The sequence below is a fragment of the Macaca fascicularis genome, chromosome 11 (genome assembly GCF_037993035.2).
Source record: "Macaca fascicularis isolate 582-1 chromosome 11, T2T-MFA8v1.1".
NCBI lineage: Eukaryota > Metazoa > Chordata > Mammalia > Primates > Cercopithecidae > Macaca > Macaca fascicularis.
Genome location: NC_088385.1, coordinates 132,522,612 through 132,542,207, shown reverse-complemented (window position 1 = coordinate 132,542,207; position 19,596 = coordinate 132,522,612). Strand labels below are relative to the sequence as shown.

The window sequence follows — 19,596 nt, the reverse complement described above, 5'->3', positions numbered from 1 at the left end:
CTTGATTGTGAGAACAGTTCTGGCTATTGAGCAATCGTCAAAAGATGTTGGTTGACAATTCCAGGAACGTTCCTTAAAGAAGGGCAGACTCAGATGCATGTCATGTTTTGCTCCTCTCTCTCCTTTCTCCCTTCTGAGTGAAATACAGATGTGATGACTACAACCGTAGCAGCTATCTTGTGACAATGAGGGAAAGAACAAGATAATCATAAAATCCTTGACACTCTAACATTCTTGATCCACCAAACCAATACACCTACCTGTGGACATTCCTGCCTTTCCTTAAATAGATGCCTGTCTTGGTGACCTCAGAGTTCTTTGGGGTTCCTACCACATGCAGCTGATCTTAAGCCCCAACAGGGATTAACTTCACAGATCACTCATCGCCAAGCCCCTCCAGTCTGGCTTTTATTTCCAGGAGTTCATTAAATACCTTTTTTATTTTTGAGATGGGGTCTCGCTTTGTCACCCAGGTTGGAGTGTAATGACATAATCCCGGCTCACTGCAACCTCCGCCTTACCAGTTCAAGTGATTTTCCTACCTCAGACTCCCGAGTAGCTGGGATTAGAGGTGCCTGCCACCACACCTGGCTAATTTTTGTATTTTTAGTAGAGACAGGGTTTCACTATGTTGGCCAGGCTGGTCTCAAACTCCTGACCTCAGGTGATCCACCACCTTGGCTTTCCAAAGTGCTGGGATTACTGACATGAGCCACCACACCCGGCCCATTAAATACCTTATTAAAGTTACCAATGACCTCCATAGATAAAAATGCCAAAAATAATTTTCATTTCCCTTGCTTCAGCTCTCAGCAGGGTTCAACTCTGTTGACTTTCTATGGTTTTCAGTCTCTTCCATTGGCTTGTGTGATGTCATTTTCTCTTGGTTTTTCCACTTCTCTGGCTGGCATTTTGAGGTCTCATCTTTGTCATTTATCAACCTATCAAATGTTGGAGTCCTTCAGGATTCAAACATAAGCTCTTTTTTCTTCTCATAATTTTTACTGAAAAAAATCTCATCCTTTCCAAGGCTTCAGTTATTATTATCAAACTGCCAAACACACCTAAATTTGTATTTCCAAGCAAAACACAGGGAAGAGATGTTGTTACCTAAAAGCCCAGGAACTAGGACCATCTAGTGGGAGCTAAATTCCTGGCAGGGTCTACTCCTGAGGAGCATGTGTCCTACAGGAGCAAAGCTACAGAGGATATGCAGCCTCTGACAGAGACTATCAGGAAGCAGAGCAAGAGGGAAGTCCTCTACTTTCTCTACCCTTTCTCATTCTACAGTCTTCCACTGCTTCCTCCCACTGGGCAGATCCATGCAAAAAAGGAAATCATGACTCCATACAAATGTAAATTAACCAAAGAATAAATTAAAAATTTGATGAGGAATGGAATGTGTATATAATATCACATAGTGACTCCCCACAAAATTCTTATTAATGGCAAAGAGAAAAACAGTAACTTCACAGTTGAAAATACTGGCAGATACCACCTTAATTATGTAATTAAAGTGAACATCAACAGTAATGAGACAAATTAAAATTATGTACCAGCTCATAGGATGCAATGAGAACACAGTATCATTTCTGTGGCATTGATGCAACAGATGCATAACCTGAATCTAATCATGAGGAGACAGCAGACAAACCCAAATTAAGAGACCATCTACAAAATACCTGTCATCTTAAAAGTGCCAAAATAAAACATACATAGATATCAAATATATGAAAATAGCACAAAGATGTGGAGAATGGAACTATACTGTGGCAAAGTAACTTTATTCGCCTAGAGAAATAAAATGTCAATTCTAATTAGATTATGATAAAGTTAAAGATATATATTATGATCCCTCGAGCAATCATTTAAACATGCAAAGACATATAGCTAAAAAGCCAACAGATTAATTAAAATCAAATACTGGTATTTAACACAATAGATTAATCAAGAAAGAAGGAACAGAGGAACAAAACTAAGATGAGACCAATCAAAAACAAACAGCAGACCTAATTCCAACCACATCAATAATTACATTAAATATAAATGAACTAAATCTATTTCTGGTAATGATTGAGTGAGATACTATAGTTGGTCCTATGTAAACTCTATAGACATAATTTTTAAAGTAGTTATCCAAAGGCACTAGAGAGTAAACAGAAACAAGTAGATCATGGAGGGGAGTCCATACTCAGAGGAAGACCCACTCTACGGAAGAATTTGCCCCATTTTTGTCACATTTAACCTGGAGAATAATGCAGTTATTATTGTAGGGTGCAGGGAGAGCATTAACCTGGAAAAAATGCAGTTTTTTCCAGGCGTTGGGAGGTAGGGAACCACAGGACTGAGTCCAAGATGGCAGCCAAAGAGAGATGAGAGAATCATGGAAGAGAAAGAGAGAATGCTCAAATTCTACCTGTCAAAATCTGTGGTTGAATCTTGAATCTTGTATATGCAGATCAGTCTGAAAGCATGTCAGCTAAAGACAAAAGATCCGTACTGAGATTGTACTTATGATCCAAGAAAGAGATTTGCAGTTTGAGTATAACGAAATTAATCGCCTGCTGAAACAAAATAAACAACATTCACTGGAAAATCAAAAATAAGAATCCAGAGTCTTCACAACTTAGCATTCATAGTAATCAAGATACAATAAAAAATTGTCCAAAATATGAAGATTTTTAAAAATGAGATCCATTCAAGAGTGAAAAGACAATCAACTGAAACTAACCTGAGGATGACCCAGATGTTAGAATTATCAGAGGAGCATTTTAAAGTTGCTAACTATAACTGTCATCAGTGATGTAAAAGAAAATACGCTCTTAATGAATAAAAAGCCATGAAAACTCAGCAAATAAATAAAAGTGATAATAAAAGAACAAAATGGAAAGTCTAGATTGAAAACCACAATAGCTAAAAGTAAAATTGTACTGGGTGGACTTAATACCCAAATAAAGATGACAGGAGAAAGAATCAATGAATTTGAAGATAAATCAATAGAATTATTCAAAGTAAAATGAATGAGAAAAAAAGACTGAAAAAAATGAACAGAGACTCAGAGGCTTGTTAGATAATAACAGATAGTCTAGTATATGTGTAATTGACATTCCAGATGCAGAGGAGTAAGGAAATGAGTCAGAAATAAATATTTTAATAGTGACTGAAACTCTCCCAAATTTGATAAAAGACATAAATGTACAAATTTAACTATACAACAAACCCAAGGCAGGATAAACATTTAAAAGGCCTTGCCTCTGCACATTGTAGTTAAACTGTTGAAAGGCAAAGATGAGCAAATCTTCTTTTTTTGTTTTGTTTTGTTTTGTTTTGTTTTTTAGACGGGGTCTCGCTCTGTCGCCCAGGCTGGAGTTCAGTGGCGCGATCTCGGCTCACTGCAAGCTCCGCCTCCCGGGTTCACACCATTCTCCCGCCTCAGCCTCCCAAGTAGCTGGGACTACAGGCGCCTGCCACCATGCCCAGCTAGTTTTTTGTATTTTTAGTAGAGACGGGGTTTCACCATGTTAGCCAGGATGGTCTCAATCTCCTGACCTCGTGATCCACCCACCTCGGCCTCCCAAAGTGCTGCGATTACAGGCTTGAGCCACCGCGCCCGGCCGATGAGCAAATCTTAAAAGCAGCAAAAGAAAAGCAACACATTACCTACAGGTGACTGATTCAATTAATGGCAGACTTCTTATTAGAATTCTTATTAGAAATAATGGAGGTTAAAAGCAAGTGGAATCAAAACATCTCACCATCTCACCCTAGTTAAAATGGCATTATCAAAAAGACAATAAAAAAAAAAAATAACAAATGCTGGTGAGGATGCTGAGAAAGAGGAACACTCATACATTGTTAGTGGGTAATCATCATATCAAAGAGATATCTGCACTCCCATGTTGACTGCAGCACTATTCACAGTAGCCACGATATGGAATCAATCTAAGTTGTCCATCAATGGATGAATGAAGAAAGAAAATGTGCTGCATATACATACACACACACACACATATATATACACATACTGCAATATTATTCAGCCATAAAAAGAATGAAATCCTGTCATTTACAGCAACATAGGTGAAACTGGAAGCCATTATGTTAAGTGTTAAATAAGCCAGGCACAGAAAGACAAATACCACATGTTCTCACTAACGTGTGATAGCTTAAAACAAAAAAGTGGGCCTCTTGGAGGTAGAGAGTAGAATTAAGGTTACCAGAGGGTGGGAAGCAGAGGGATGAGAAGTTGTCAATGGGTACAAAAATACAGTAGATGGAAGGAAATAGTTCTAGTATTCAATAGTACAGTAGGGAAATTATAGTTAATAATTTATTATATATTTCAAAATAGCTAGAAGAATTATAATGTTCCCAACACAAAGAAAAGATAAATGTTTGAGGTGATGGATATATCAGTTACCCTGATTTGATAATTACACATCATATACATGTATCAAAATATCACAAGTGCCCAAAAATATGTACAACTATAATATAATTTTTAAAATCAAGTAGAACAATATCTTTAAAAAGCTGGAAGAAAAAAACTGCCAATTCAGAACTCTACAAGTAGCAAAAAAAATTCTTCTGGAATAACAATGAAATAAAGGATTTTCAGATAAAAGAAACTAAAGGAATTTATTGCCAGTAAATATGGACTTCAAAAAATTGCCAAGAGAAGTCATACATGCTGAAGGGAAATAACAAATGAAAACTTAGATCCCCAGAAAGGAATGAAGAACATCGGAAATGGCAAAATGTGGATAAATGCAAAAGGCTACTATTGCTTTTTCTTCCTAATGTCTTTATAATACATATAACTATGTAAAGTAAAAGTTATAATATTCTCTTCAAGGGTTTTTAACATGTATCTATGTAATTACACAAAATAACTTTAACATAAAGGATATGGGATGGTTAAATGGACCCACAATTTACATTTTATGGAAAGTCTATCTCAAAATAGACTGTGAAAAGTTAAGCATGTATATGGTAACTCCTGAAGCAACTACTAAAAATATATTGCAAGAAAGTGCAGCTAAAAAGCCTATATAAAAGTTAAACTAGAATTCTTAGAAGTATGCAAATAATGCCAAAAAAAAGCAGGAAAAGAAGAACAGAGGAATACCAAACAAATAAAAAGAGAAAACAAATAATAAAGTGGTAACCCCAAATCTAATAACATTAGTAATTATATTGAACATTAATAGAATAGCACATTAATGAAATTACATATTAAATATTAATGGAATAAGCATACTAATTAAAATACAGATTATCAAAACAGATAAAAAACACAAGACATAAGTGTGTGCTGTCTACAAAAGGCATATTTTAAGTATAAAGATACAGATAAGTGAATTTGGCAAGTTTGCAGGATACAACCTCAGTACACACAAAAAATCAACTGTATTTCTATATTCTAGCAACAAAACATTTTAAAATGAAAATAAAGTCATCAAGTCAATTTATAATATTAAAAAATAAAAGACTAAGAAATAAAGTTAACAAGGGATGTGCAAGATCTGTACAATGAAAACTACAAAGCATTGCTAAAGATAATCAAAGGAGATGTAAATAAACGAAGAAATATACCATGTTCATGTATCGGAAGACCTAACATTGTTACAATGGTAATTCTCCACAAATTGATCTCCACAGTCAATGTAATTCCAGTCAAAATCACATGAATATCAAATCCTAGCTAATAATGTGCATACTGAGCTATTTGTAAGGAAGTGAACAGATGTCTGCAAACTACTTTTAAACACATCAAAAAATAAGATGAACTGATGGATGAAGAGATGGATTGATAGGTATGTAGTAAAGTAAGAACAGTAAAATATTAATGGTGAATCTAAGGGGTGGGTATATGGATTCTTGGGGTGGGTATATGGATTCTTATAATACATTTCTTTTAACTTTGTCATGTTTAAAATTTTTCAAGATAAAATATGGGAAAAATATAAAATATGTCCAATATGTAAAAGAGTATGGAGAAGAATAAAATGAATACCCATGTCTCCCACTAATGAGATTAACAGATAAAACATGCAGATACAGTTGAACTTCTCTAGATACCCTTCAACCTTTGACCTTCCCCAGAGATAACCAGTCCTCTGATTCTGGTGTTTATGATGTCCACATATATTACATGCATTGATCAAACAGGAATGTGTTTACATACAAAAAATAGAATTATTAATATATTGCATGTGTTAAACTGTATGCTGCTGTAGGTATGAGCTAATAATTTGCTTCGTTCTTCCACTTAGCCTTAAATCTTGGAGATTTATTATTATTCACGGAGACATGAATTTATTTTTGTATCTGTATTCATCTGTATAAATATGTAGCTATTCATTTATCCATTTTCCTCTAATGAATATTAAACCATCTCAAGATGTGGCCTCTCTGAGCCTAGTATAGTAGTGAGATGCTCAGATTCTGGGCATGGAAAGACCTGGGTTCATACCCTAGCTTCTTGGCTTTGTGACTCTGAGGAAGTCACTTATCTTTCTAAGCCTCCGTGTCCTCATGTAACAGGTAAGGATGCTCATTCTGCTACCTCTGAAGATCATTGAAAAGAAGTACATAAGAGGGATGGATAAAAAGCACACAGCGAAGTGCCTGCCACACACACACTCAATATTCTAAGTCTGGAACAGAAAGTCCTAGTGGTGCCACCAACCCTATTTCACTCATGTCCAAAGAACACTACTGGGCACTGAAAACCGCCAGTTCTATCTCATAGGGTTAAATTTCCAACGGAGAGGCAGACCCCACACTGCTTGCTCTTAGACCTTCACTCTCAGGTCCAAGCCTTAAAGGTGGTTTAGGCTGGACCCAGGCAGCTTCCTTCTTTACTGCTGTGCTAACTGACACACCACTGTATCCATCAGGGCTTCAGAAGGTCTCATGAAGGGCCTGCTCACAGAGGTATGGGCAGGGTTGTGGGGATCAGTAAGGGATGGTGAAGCACCCTGGCGCTGGCAACTCTGGGGACCCTTGTTCAATTGAGACTGCATTTTTTAACTTTATTTACACTTAAGTTTAAAACTGGTACTTTACAGATGGTCAAGTTCGGATTTGAGCCAGCAGTCTGGCTCCAGGCTCCAAACTCTGAGCCACTCTACCCTGCTGCCTCCACCCCAGAGAAATGCTTGTGTTCAACGCGGCAGAGTCAAGGATGTTCCCTGCAGCACTTCTTGAGGTGCCAGTGAAAAACTGGAGGCAACCCAACGCCCATCGACGGGGGAATGACTATTTAACTTACCACAGAGCTCTTCGAGCAGATAAAAAGATTAGGGCACGAGAAAGTGCTCTTTAAGGTTCAACACTAAACTGTAAATGGGTCAGTTACCCCCTTGGAAGCAATCAGGACTGGAAGGGGGTTGTCAACAGGGATGCTGGCCTTGTGTGTATTGTTGCAGGTTATTGTTTTACAGTATTACTTGTGTATTTTAAAATTATGTTTTCAAAAGTCACAGATGAATAAGTCAATTATAGAAGGACAAATACTGCATGGTTTCCATTCTATGAGGCACCTAAAGGACTCAAACTCAAGAATGGTGGCTACCAGAAGCCAAGCGGCAGGGAGAAATGGGACATGGCTATGTGGTGAGTGTAGTTTCAGTCCTGCAAGATGAACAAGTTCTGGAGATCTACTATCCAATAGTGTGCATGTAGTTAACACTACTGTACTGTACACTTTAAAATGTGTTAATAGGGTCAATTTCATGTCAACTGCTTTTTACCACATTAAAAAATGTACATTATCCAGGGCTTGTATAAAACTCCTTGGGGTTTCTTTTTTAAAAAACAATATTCCAGGTCGTTTGAAATAAAATTACTGGGATAGACTCTAAAAGAAACAAAATGTAAGTACAAGGAGAGCATAATTGAAGAATGAGAACTCGGTGTCAGGGGTGTGACAGAGCCTCGTCCTGCAAGCATGTCAATCAGGGAGTCAGCACCTAGGCACAGGGAAGCACTGAGCAGAAGGAAAGAAAGGTCTTGATGCTGGTTGTCAAGGTCAGCCAAGGTCATGCCCCAGCCACTTGCAGACAAGTAGCCCTGCCAACAAACACCACACACCTGGCAGCAGGTGCAGGCAGGCAGAGGCAGGGGCTCTGTTTCTTCATCTGTAAAACAGGCTCAAAAACAATCATTCCAGCCTCCTAGCATGACTGCAGGGTCTAAGGCCATGGCACATTAAGTGTGGCTTGGTACAAACTAAGTGTTCACTAAGTTACTGGCCACCACCATAATCTAGGTATACTCCAATTTTCCAAAGTTGTGATCTGAGATAAAAGTTATCAGTTCAGGTAAAAATCTACTTTTGTGCACAGGCTCTTCAAGCATCTGAAATTTACACTCACTTCTTACCAGCTTCAATCAGAGCTCACAGACTCCAATGCAACTGGGAGAGAAAACAAGGCAGATTTGGGGGGTAAGCACATGTTCTTATTAACAGAAACAGGCCCGCTAAATGCAGCAGATAACATCGGAACCAGTGACAGCTAAGCACGATGTGCAGGTTACAGTTGGCTTGGGAAACACTCCTGGTCCTCGTTTCCAAGCTCTACCAAAATCTAAGCTCTTAGCTGTTGGCTTGATCTGGGCTCCAAGGTTGCAGCTTTCAGAGCATCTGTGTCTCTGTACACTTTCCTCAAGGAAAATCTGAGTTTTATTTGGGAAAAGAGACTAACAAAGCCCGAATCTGTGTTGCCACATGGGGAATGTTCCTCAAATAGGTAGCTGTTTTTTTAAATGTAAAAACTATGCATTAAGATTATTAACCTTTGAAATGGGGGATCATGAGAGAGGCATGAGCTTTGAAGTGGGCTGATCTGGGTTGGGGTCCTGGTTTTGTTACTCTTTGGCTGTGTGACCCTTGGTCAAGAGACTTAGCGTTTCTGAGTCCGTTTCTTCATCTCTAAATGGAGGAACCAGTCATTTCCAGAGCTGTCCTGAGGATGAGTGATGACAACGTATGTAAGAACCTCATGGGAAGCCCTGCATGTGACACGTGCATAGGGGGTGGGAGCCGCTGCTGAGGGTGGGCTGGGCAGTGGGCGTGTCCCTGTAGTATGTCCTTGAGGCAGCTTCCAGAATCCACTCAGACGCCACTAAGACTGGCACCAAGCATCACAGTCAAATTGCTCCCAGGCGCTAGGTTTGGTAGCTTCCTTATCTCATTTACTCTTCGCGGCCCGAAAGACTGGTGCTATTACTACTCTCGCTGTACAGGAGAGGAAGGCAAGGCTCAGAGAGGTGGAGTGACATGTGCAAGGTCACACAGCCAGTAAGGAGGGGAGTTGAGATTTGACCCCAAGCCTCACTGATTCTAATCACTCGGAAAACTTGCCTCTCGAGAGCTTCCTGGGCATACCAGGTTCTTTGATCATACTGCCCTATCCACATACCCTCTCCTATTTTCCTTTAATTGATCCAAAACCTGCCCATCCTCCACAGCCTCCTCCTCCAGGAGGCCTGCCCTGATTTACCCCCGTGGACTGCACTGATGACCTTTACCTGGCGTCACTTCCTACCCACACCACTTCCTCAGGGACTTACACCATACCTTGCATTGCTACTTTACGCTGCAGGTCAAGAATGGCTGTTTCCTCAAAGCCTTCCAGACCCCCTGAGCACACAGACCACCTTCCTTCATTCCAGCACCAGGCAGTAAAAGTTTAACGATGTCCAATGTGATGTCTACTTGCTACCAGTTCACCTCTTTATATCGTCGACTAAAGAAAACAATTAAGTTTTTAAGGAATTAAAATTAGTTTCATGTACAGTCTTATTGAAGACTATAGTCTAGGAGGAGTCTCTTGGAGAGGTTGTTTCAGACTGTTTTGAAACAGTTTTTTACTTTATAACATATACAGATTGTAGAGGTTCAGTGTGTGTAAAATTACATCAAGGTTTAGGGAGTAAGTGTAAATCGGGTTATAGATTATTAAAGTTTATCTGGTTACAGATTGCAGAAGTAAAATCCCTTTGTCAGATGTTATCTTACATGTAGGAAAAGACAAGAACTAGGATTATTTATCAACTAAAAAATGTAGTGACTCAGGCAAGAGATGTGGGGGCCATGTGTTCTATTTTGTTTTGTTTTGTTTTGTTTTGCTTTGTTTTGAGATGGAGTCTTGCTCTGTCGCCAGGCTGGAGTACAGTGGCATGATCTCAGCTCACTGCAACCTCCACTTCCTGGGTTCCAGTGATTCTCCTGCCTCAGCCTCCCAAGTAGCTGGGACTACAGGCGCGTGACACCACACCAAGCTAATTTTTGTATTTTTAATAGAGATGGGGTTTCACCATGTTGGCCAGGATGGTCTCAATCTCTTGACCTCATGATCCGCCTGACTTGGCCTCCCAAAGTGCTGGGATTGCAGGTGTGAGCCACTGCGCCCGGCCTTGTTTTGTTTCTAAAGTATTTTTCCCAAAAGTCGTAAGTCATCACAGGGTCAGGAGTTTCGTGAACTTATGCTGGCAAGTAGAAATGACCAAACATGGCTTTTGACATTTGTTACTTTTCTTACAAGTTTTCTCTTTTGGTCATAAATCAACTGTCTAGTATTTATAAAATCAGTGTTGATTGTCTCGTGTAGTTAGGGAGGCTATTTTTTTAGGAAGCTCATGGTCTTTAGTTGTAACCATAAGGAACGAGCACTGAGCCCAGAGTGTATATTTGTCTATTTATCAGAAAATACTATTTGGAGCATATCTATTTTTTTTACTAATATGATCTGGGTTTTTTTTAACATTGTCTTTTTTGTAGACAATATAACATCTTAACAGGATTGTTATAAGAATATTATAGATTACATATAGTAGTATATATTTAACAGTGCTAAGGTATATTATAGATTGGAAAAAACATAATAAAATTGCAATATATTTGCATAATTTTTATTCATTGTATTGGGTGTAGGAATACATCTGGTTATAGATTACTAAGCACATCTGGTTATAGATTGTAGAAGCATAAACATTCACCCTGTCAGGTATTATCTTATGTGCAGGAAAAGGCAAGGACTAGGATCATTTATCTATTAAGAAATGCAGTGATTCAAGCAAGAGATGAGGGGGCCATGTGCTCGATCCTATTTTGTCTTTAAAGCATCCTTCCGGAGAGCTGCACGTCACTATGGAGTCAGGAGTTTTGTGAAATTATGCTGGCAAGTAGAAATGAGCAAACATGGCTTTTATGTTTGCTACTTTGCCTCACAAAATAAATTCAAATAAGAAGTGATCAGGAAGAGCCAAGATTTTTCCACAATATTCACTTCTAAGTCATTCACTTAGAAATTACTGCATTTGAGACAAGAATCATCAATGGATGCCAAAAGTTATGAGCAAAAGGATGATGCAAAACAAGATAAATGTGTAATCTCAAGGAATCTTCCCAGGTGTTATTATTACTAACTACAAAGGGGGAAACAGCAACTTTACAGTGGAGAAACTGGGCAGACACCAACTTAACCATCACTGCTGAGAAGACACATCAGGTACCTCCTGATATGGTGCACTGAGGAGGACAGAGCACTTCACTAGTTTCTGGCCAAATATATACATCCTCAATCCAATCATGAGAAAACACCAGACAGACCCAAATTGAGGAACTTTCTCAAAAATAACTGACCAGCAGTCTTTAAAGGTGTTTAAGTCATAGAAAAAAATGAAAAGAAGTGTAAAGAACAGAATGAAGGAGACAACCAAGATATAACAATCCTGTGCTGTGGGGTTCCTGGAGCAGAAAAAGGATACCAGTGGGACCACTGGCAATTTTTAAGAATGTCTGTTAAGTGACAATATACCAACATTAATGTCCTAGTTTTTGTATTTGTATTGTGGTTACATAAGATATTAGCATTAAGGAAAACTGAAGTTTTAGACTTTTCCATAAATCTAAAAGGATTCCAAAATAAAAAGCTAAAAAATTTTAAAATAAGTAAAACAAAATGAAAATGTCTTGCATTCCGTGGTTTCCTTCATGGCTCTTAGCATGGGTTTTAATTGTGTATATTTCTATTTATTTGTATGTTTACTGTCTCCCCCTATAGAGAGTGTGAACTTGATTAGGGATGGGAGCATGGGTGCTTGATTTCAAAAGAAAGAAGGAAATCAGAAGGGCAAACCAAAGATACGCCACACATAATAGATGACCAGAAAACACTTGTACAATCAAAGACTACTACATAGAGCTGGCAGCCTGCAGGGCACCGGGAGAATGCACCCAACAGAGTTCTGCCTCCAACCCAGGGATGGGGGAGACTGAGGCTAACCAGCCGGTAATGCCTGGGGTGCAACTAAGGCTGCACTGTCTTCTCATGGATAAGAAAGTCAACATCAGCCAGGTTTCCCAGGGCATGACATGGGTCCTGGGTCTGCACATGTTTCTGATACACAGGCGTGGCCTTAAATAACATCAAGTCCTGGAGGAGACAAACATCCCCATCCAGGTCTCCTTTAAGCCTCTGATGACTTTCAGTGGTGACTCAGTGTGGCCCTGGCCTCTCCATAGCACATGCTCTTCTTCTTCTACAGAGACCAGGCCACAGGTCCCCGGCCTTCAGCAGGTGATGGTGCCTACTTGGAACTGAATGGCATTGTTTTTTGTTGTTGCTATTTTATGTTAATTTATTTTTATAATACCCTTTCATGTTAATAAGTAATATTGGTTTCCATTTATGGTACCAGGTGTTAGGTTTCCTTTTTAAATGCATTCCTATGAGTTTTAAAATGTGATTTGATTTAAAGAAAAAGAGTAAATAAAAACTGCACAGAAGGCACAGGTACATGATTTAACTTATGAAGGTGGCACATGGTGGTATCTGATATGACCAAAAAAACTCAAAGATGGTGTATGAATTACTCAAGTTTAGAATACACTGACATAGCCCATCGTTTGATTAGAGGTGATGAATCAGTTATCACATTACAGGTAGGAGGAAACTTTTGCCAGAATTGCATCCCCTATGTGTCCTAACTTTCAATATTTATGAAATTGTTATTTATTTACATCAGGAATTCATACAATCTTGACCATTCATTCATCCATTGCCATTGTTCCCTTTATCCGGGAACAATGCCTCAAAATACCTAGGATATATTCATTCATTCAACAAGTATTTATTGAGCACTTACTATGTGGTAGACACTGTTCTAGATCCTTAAGATACATCAAAAGTACAGGAGACAAAGGTCCTTGCCCTTATGGAGATCACTTGCTAGCAGGAAAAAGCAGACAATAAACAATGATATCTTATGTCATTAACACAAATAAAGTAGGTCAAAAAATCAGGACAGGGCAAGGGGCCCAGTGGGGCGGGGGTGCAGAATTAAGTAGGAAGCCGAGGGTGAGTTATTGAAGCCGGTGGGGAGGCCCTGGTTGGGAGCATGCCTAAAGGCCAAAAAGGGGGTGGGCCAGCATGGCTGTTGCTGAGGGAGGGAGAGGAAAAGTTATGGGAGATAACAGGTCCAGACTACGCAGGGCCTTTTAGGCAACATGGTGGCCTGAGCCTTTAACCCAGACTACAGGGGCAAAAATGGAGTCAGGGAGACCTCAAGGGGGCTCCTGTAGATGTCCAGCCCAGAGGGGACGCTGGCTTAGACCTGGGTCATAGCAGTGGAGGTAGATAAGAGTCTATATTTCAGAGGAAGAACTCCAGAAACTGCTGATGACTCAGCTATGGAGTGTCAGAGAATAGGGAGAATCAATCGTGGTTACTGGGTGTTTGGCCTGAACACTCAGAAGGAAGGTGGCTTCCAACTTAAAGGAAGAGTCTGACCTGACCACAAAGGTGACACTTCATAAATAGTCACTTAAAGCATAAACTGTCCCCACTTAACAGATGGGGAAACTGTGGCACAGAGGAGTTAAGTAATTTTCCCAAAGTCACACAGCTGGAATGTGGCAGAGTCAGGATTCAAACCCAGACAGTCTGGCTTCAGAGTTCACATTCTTAACTACTGGGCTCCACTGTCTAAGAGGCTGAAAGGTTAGCCCAGGAGGCTCTCTGTGTGAGCTGAGAAAACCCTATTTGAATAAATCAGAGATAAAGCTTCCCAGGATCTCTCTCAGCCCCAGAGATACTATATTTGGAGAGGGCAGAATTTCATAATATTTCAAACTTTCCTGGAAGTGTAGCAAAGACCTGCCGCAACTCCAGCCTAGCACTTCCCTGCCACCAGCCCCCAGCCCCCAGCCCCTCCAAACACCACTTTGTGAGCCTTTGCTGAAAGGTTTTTCAAGGCACGAGTGAGATGTACACGCTAATGCTGCACAGGATCTATCTTGGTATTAGAGAATCACCGAGTTAATTTTTGTTCAAACTGGCCCCTCTACATTGCGCAGTCTGAAACAGCAGCATGGCACGTGGAATGCTACACATCTGTTTCTTTTCCATGTGTCTCCAGCTCTAAAATTAGATCTCAGCAAATCTTGCGCACATTCACGCTTTGATCTGGGTCCTCATCTGAGCCAGAATGAAATGTGTCACATTTCATTCATAAGAGACATGATTAAAACAGACAATCAGTTACGTTGGGAAATAACACATTCCCTGAGGCCTAAGAAAAGTATCTTATTTCGAGAGACTGAATATACAAATGGACAATGGCCAGACAGCATATAACAATAAAACTCTGACCTTCCACCTTGCAGCAGCCAGGAAGTCAAACCACGACCTCTGCAGCAATCAGCCTAGAATAGTCAGAACCTGGTCAAAGACGCCCACCTCTTCTCTTTTCTACCTCTGCTTCCAACTCAGGGCCAACCAGAGAAAGCCAAATATGCTCCCAAGCCCATCACACAAAATGTCTGCTTCTAGCTATCCCGCCTCCAGCTCCTCCAGGCCAAAACCCTCCAATCCAAGCACACCTGAAGCTTTCTCATTCCTCTGCCTGCCTTTGAGTCTCTGCCAGTGCAAGTGCTGGTGGCCAACCCCCACTGACACAGTAAGCTCTGAGTAAATATTCCTCTGTTTGTTCTCATGTGGATGGTCTTCATTTATTTCCACAATCTCAATGCATTTTTCTCTGGCCATCAAATAAAGCCTCATAAGTAATCTAAATGCTGACCCAGAGAGCTTTAATAGTGAATAAAGATCAGTCCCCATCCACACAAGCAGAAGAGCCCAGAAGAGGGGTTTAAAGTGGGGGCTCTCAACTCACACATGCAGGCCTGTACCCCAATTCCACCACTTCCCCAATGCATGACCTCAGACAGGTAACCGCTCAGCTCTCAGAGTCGCAGCTTCCATAGCCATAACATGGACGTGACTAGTACTTACCTTGCATGGTGGCTGTGATAACACAGTGAGGGAATGTATGGAAAGGGTAAATGCAGAACCTGGGACAAGTACACATGATAATTTAAAAGTACGAATTAACAGTATCCATTAACACATATTAATTATAGCATAAAAGAGTACTGGTGTGTCTACAGTGTGCCAGGCACTCTTGTAAGCGCTTTACATGAAGTAACTAACTCACTCCATAATGCCAACGATAATGGAGGGTGGTTTCACTCCCCGTGATGCACCCACTGGTCACTTCTGACTCCCACAAACACGCACAATGAATTGGCAATGCCTGCCTTTATAGATGAAAATCTAAACTCCCTTTTTAGCACTGCATCCTTTTTTATCCCAGTACTGAATCAGGGTTTCAAAATTCAAATACCCTCAGGAGCCAGATGGGTGACATATGTGAGTGAAACGGGCCAGGTGTGAGACAAAAGGGAGTGGTAGGGACTGGGGTGAATTAGACAATTTATGATGCATCTAAAGGCGGTGAACTACAACCAGCTAGCTCTAAGTTGCTGAATCTTCAAAATTTTCAAAGAAAATGGTATATAAAACCTCCCAATTGTTAAAGGTTGGTAACTGTCTTAAATATTTTAAAGAACGCCAGGTGGGCTAAATAAGGCACACCTCTGTGGGCTGAATTTGGCTACTGCCACCAGTTTTACAAACTGTTGAGTAGATGTTTTTCCTTTAAGTAAGTACCAAGGCCCCACAGCTAAAGTTTAAACAAAGATTTGGGAATTTGGGAACATCCTTTGGCTGAATTGCCTCCTCTGGTCCTCTCCCTCTCCTGTCGCTTTAACTCCAAAGGCCAAGAATCTAAAATCTTAGTGGATTCCCTAAAGGAAGACGCTGCTGGAGGGCTGCAGACTCACAATCCAAATTCCAAAGGCCCCAGGGATGCTATTTCCAGAAGGCTGACAGTTCATTGCTTGATTTTTCAAGACCAAGTCAGAATTAAAGTCCCTTTCAGTTCTAAAATTAACTTCTTGGGGAAAAAAGAAAAATACTTAAGGGGTTTCTACCTACCAAGAAGATAATACTCTGAGGCTTTCTACAGTCTGGATGTTGAGTCCTCTTCTAGTCTCATTCCTAAATGAATCTCCTCTTCCCTAAATTAACCCTCAGCTCTGGCCTGACTGGGCCACACACAGCTAGGGGTGTGGCTGGTGCCCCTCCTTGTCTGTTAGAGGCAGTGAACTGTGGGGATGAAGGTCACAAGCTCTAGGGTCAGATCACAGGGGTTCACACCAACCATTCCCTACCTGTGTGACCCTGGACATGCTACTTAACTTCTCTGTGCCTCAAAAAAATGGGAATAATAATAGTACTTGCCTCTTTCAGTTGTTTGTGACAGAGTTTAATGAGTTAATTCTTGTAATGGACCTACCACACGGGCTGAATCATTCTAAGTCTCAATGAATGTTAGCTAACGCTGTGTATGCCACTGCCTGGCCTGAAATGCTGTTCCCAACCAGACTTCAAGGCTTTGCTGACCACCAGACCATCTGCCCTCCTTTTCTTCTAACTTCACATCCAAAATATTATCTCTACATCAGGAGTAGCAAATAAGTTTAGTCTTATGTGCCAACCCCCCACAGCAGTGATAGGGGTTGCCTGAAGGGGTAGGCTCAATGTCCTCCATGACAGAGGGAGTGCTGAAGTGCTGCAGTTGATTGGTAATGTCTGCCATGGTAGAGGAAGTGCTAAGAGGCAGGGGCAGTGAAGCCATCCCTTGGCCATTCTTGGTCTACAGCAAACATATGGCACCGCCTTATATTAAAAGAATCTCTATGGGGTTGGATTTCAGGTTTCTCTAGTTTCTATGAGAGCCAATAACTGGTTTTAGACCACCCCACCCCTTCCAGTGGAGTAACTAGCACAGGGCTCAGTCCACACCAAGTTTTGAATCAGTAACAGCCAAAGACTAAATCAAGAGGCTCCAAATAGAATCCTGGCTTCTTCCAGGCTACAAAACCCACTTGGGATCTCCCAGAGCCTTGGAATCCTGTTGGTGGGCATCTGAATAAGCACAACTCCAAAAGGGCATGATCATCCTCAGTCAGGATTGGAAGGAGCATGCTGGACTCACAATGAATTCCCCACTTCTCCTTCTTTGTATCTGTAAAGCAAGGTTCGCTTATGTTGGAATTTATACACCCAGTTCCTGAATGAAAGGGAAACAACCACAGGCTAACATTCACTGAGGACTCACAATTTGCCAGGCATTGTTTTAAGAACTTTATTAAATTATTTAATCTTTACCACCACCCCAGGAGATAGATTTCATCACTATCCCTATCATACCAACGGGGAAACTAAGGTCCAGAGACATTAAGTGACTCGCCCAAGGACACACAGCAGGTATATGGCAAAGCCACCACTGTCTCCTACTGATATCCATTTTTGTGAGCAAAATTAGGAAAAGACAGGCTTGTCCCCCCAGCACATAGAAGTCCCCTACTTTTAGCGATCCTAAAACCAAATCTTCATCATACAGATAGAGGCTGCTGACTCATTTTAACAAAGAATTATTTACTGCAGAGAAAGAAATTGTCTTAGAAAGCTCTTTAGTATATTTAGAAGTTGGAATTCATTTACAAGGTTTCCACTGATATGTAGCATTCTAGGATTCTGCCTGACACATCATACAGGGCAGGGATAGGTCAGACTATCATGTGAGAGCCTTAAAAGTCTTCCTGAAGAAGAAACACTTGAACCTCACAGTCTAGAATGCAGAGTTCTAGAACAGTTGTATTTAATCCTGGTTTTACAACAGATTTATTTGGGGGAGCCTTCAGAAAATATAGATGCCAGCAGGATCTTTGTTTTGTTCTGTCAATAGGGGTTGCTAGAGGGAGACTGGCAGGTGGAAGGTGGGAGAAGGAATTTTCTCCTCTTTCCATTGACTTCCTATTTGCTTCTTGTTCTGATGAGTGGCACCCAGCCTTGCTGCTTCATAACAGCAGCTGCAATTCACTTCCATAATAGCACATGAATCCAGTTTGCAGTATTTCCAACTATTGAAGAACCAGTTTTATAACTCCTAGCCCTGGTGACACCAGCACAAGCTGTGCCCACTTCTCAGGGGTTTTAGTTTCTGCTCTACAGGGTCCCTGCTCCAAGCTCCAAGTTTTTGAAACTTTTAACTTCCCTTATTCTCCCAGCCAAAGGGAGGATAGCCGCTTTCTGCAGCTGCCTCTTCCCCAGTACCTCAGTAATGCCTTCTTGACTTTTCAGTTACCTAGTTAACATTTCTTTGTACATAGCTAATGGTTCTTTATATTAAATTCTTGCTTTTAATATACTTATGTTGTCTCAGTCTCTTGGCTGGCCTTTGTTTCCCCCAATTTTGAACTGTTTCTTTCTCTGCCCCCGAATTCCACTCATCCTTCAAGATCTAGCTCAAAATGAAAAATTCTCCGCCCACTGCAACACACACAACTCTCATCTGTGAATTCCTATAGACTTTACGGTCTCTACTACTCAAGCTTCAACATGATCATATATTGCAGGGGTTGGCAAACCATGACCCCTGGGCTAAATTCAACCTTCTGTTTTTGTAACTAAAGTTTTATTGGAACCCAGCCACACCCATTCATTTATGGCTGCCTGCATGCTGCAACAACAGAGTTGAGTCATCACCAGAGAGACTACATGGCCCATGATGTCTATTTACCATTTGGCCCTTTCCAGAAGTTTTCTGACCCCTGGTCTAGTGTCTTGTGTGGGTCTCTAGTTCATGTTTTCAATCTCTCACTACACTGGATACTGAGAACTGCAGAACTCTCAGCACATGACAACTCCATCCAAACCTCCACGCGAAGAAACTTGATCAAACTCTAATATGGCTTCTAGCGGTGTAAGTCTAGCTCCCTAGGATCACTTTTGCACCTCTTATAATACCTGCTTAAGAAAGCTCAGCATGGCCAGGGAAATTTCATGTTTGTTCCCACCAATGCACACCTGATGATAGGCCCCGACCTCCCTTTCCTACAGTATTTATGAGAAAGGGTTTACAACTGCAAATATCTGTCTCTTGCAACTAAGAAGCATCTCTCCCAAGCACCTGAGAGCCATTCTTCTGAAACAGAATCATCAGGAAGGACAGGACTTCTGTCTCCCAGCCTCTGTGGGAGGATAAAATCCTAACTTTGATAACTGCCAGCCAGCAGACGCAGCTGGACTCACTGCTTCACACTGCCCAACCCTTTGTACTATGTCGCTTCTCTGGCTCTATGGAGACTCCACTCTTCCCCATCCCTCATCCTTCCTT

General features: G+C 40.8%; 1 protein-coding gene across 3 annotated transcripts in view; it reads right to left on the bottom strand.

The window, feature by feature from the left end:
• The window catches only part of TMEM132B (transmembrane protein 132B), a 470,175-nt gene that overhangs the window by 282,399 nt on the left and 168,180 nt on the right, over positions 1–19,596 (bottom strand). The window lies entirely within an intron of this gene.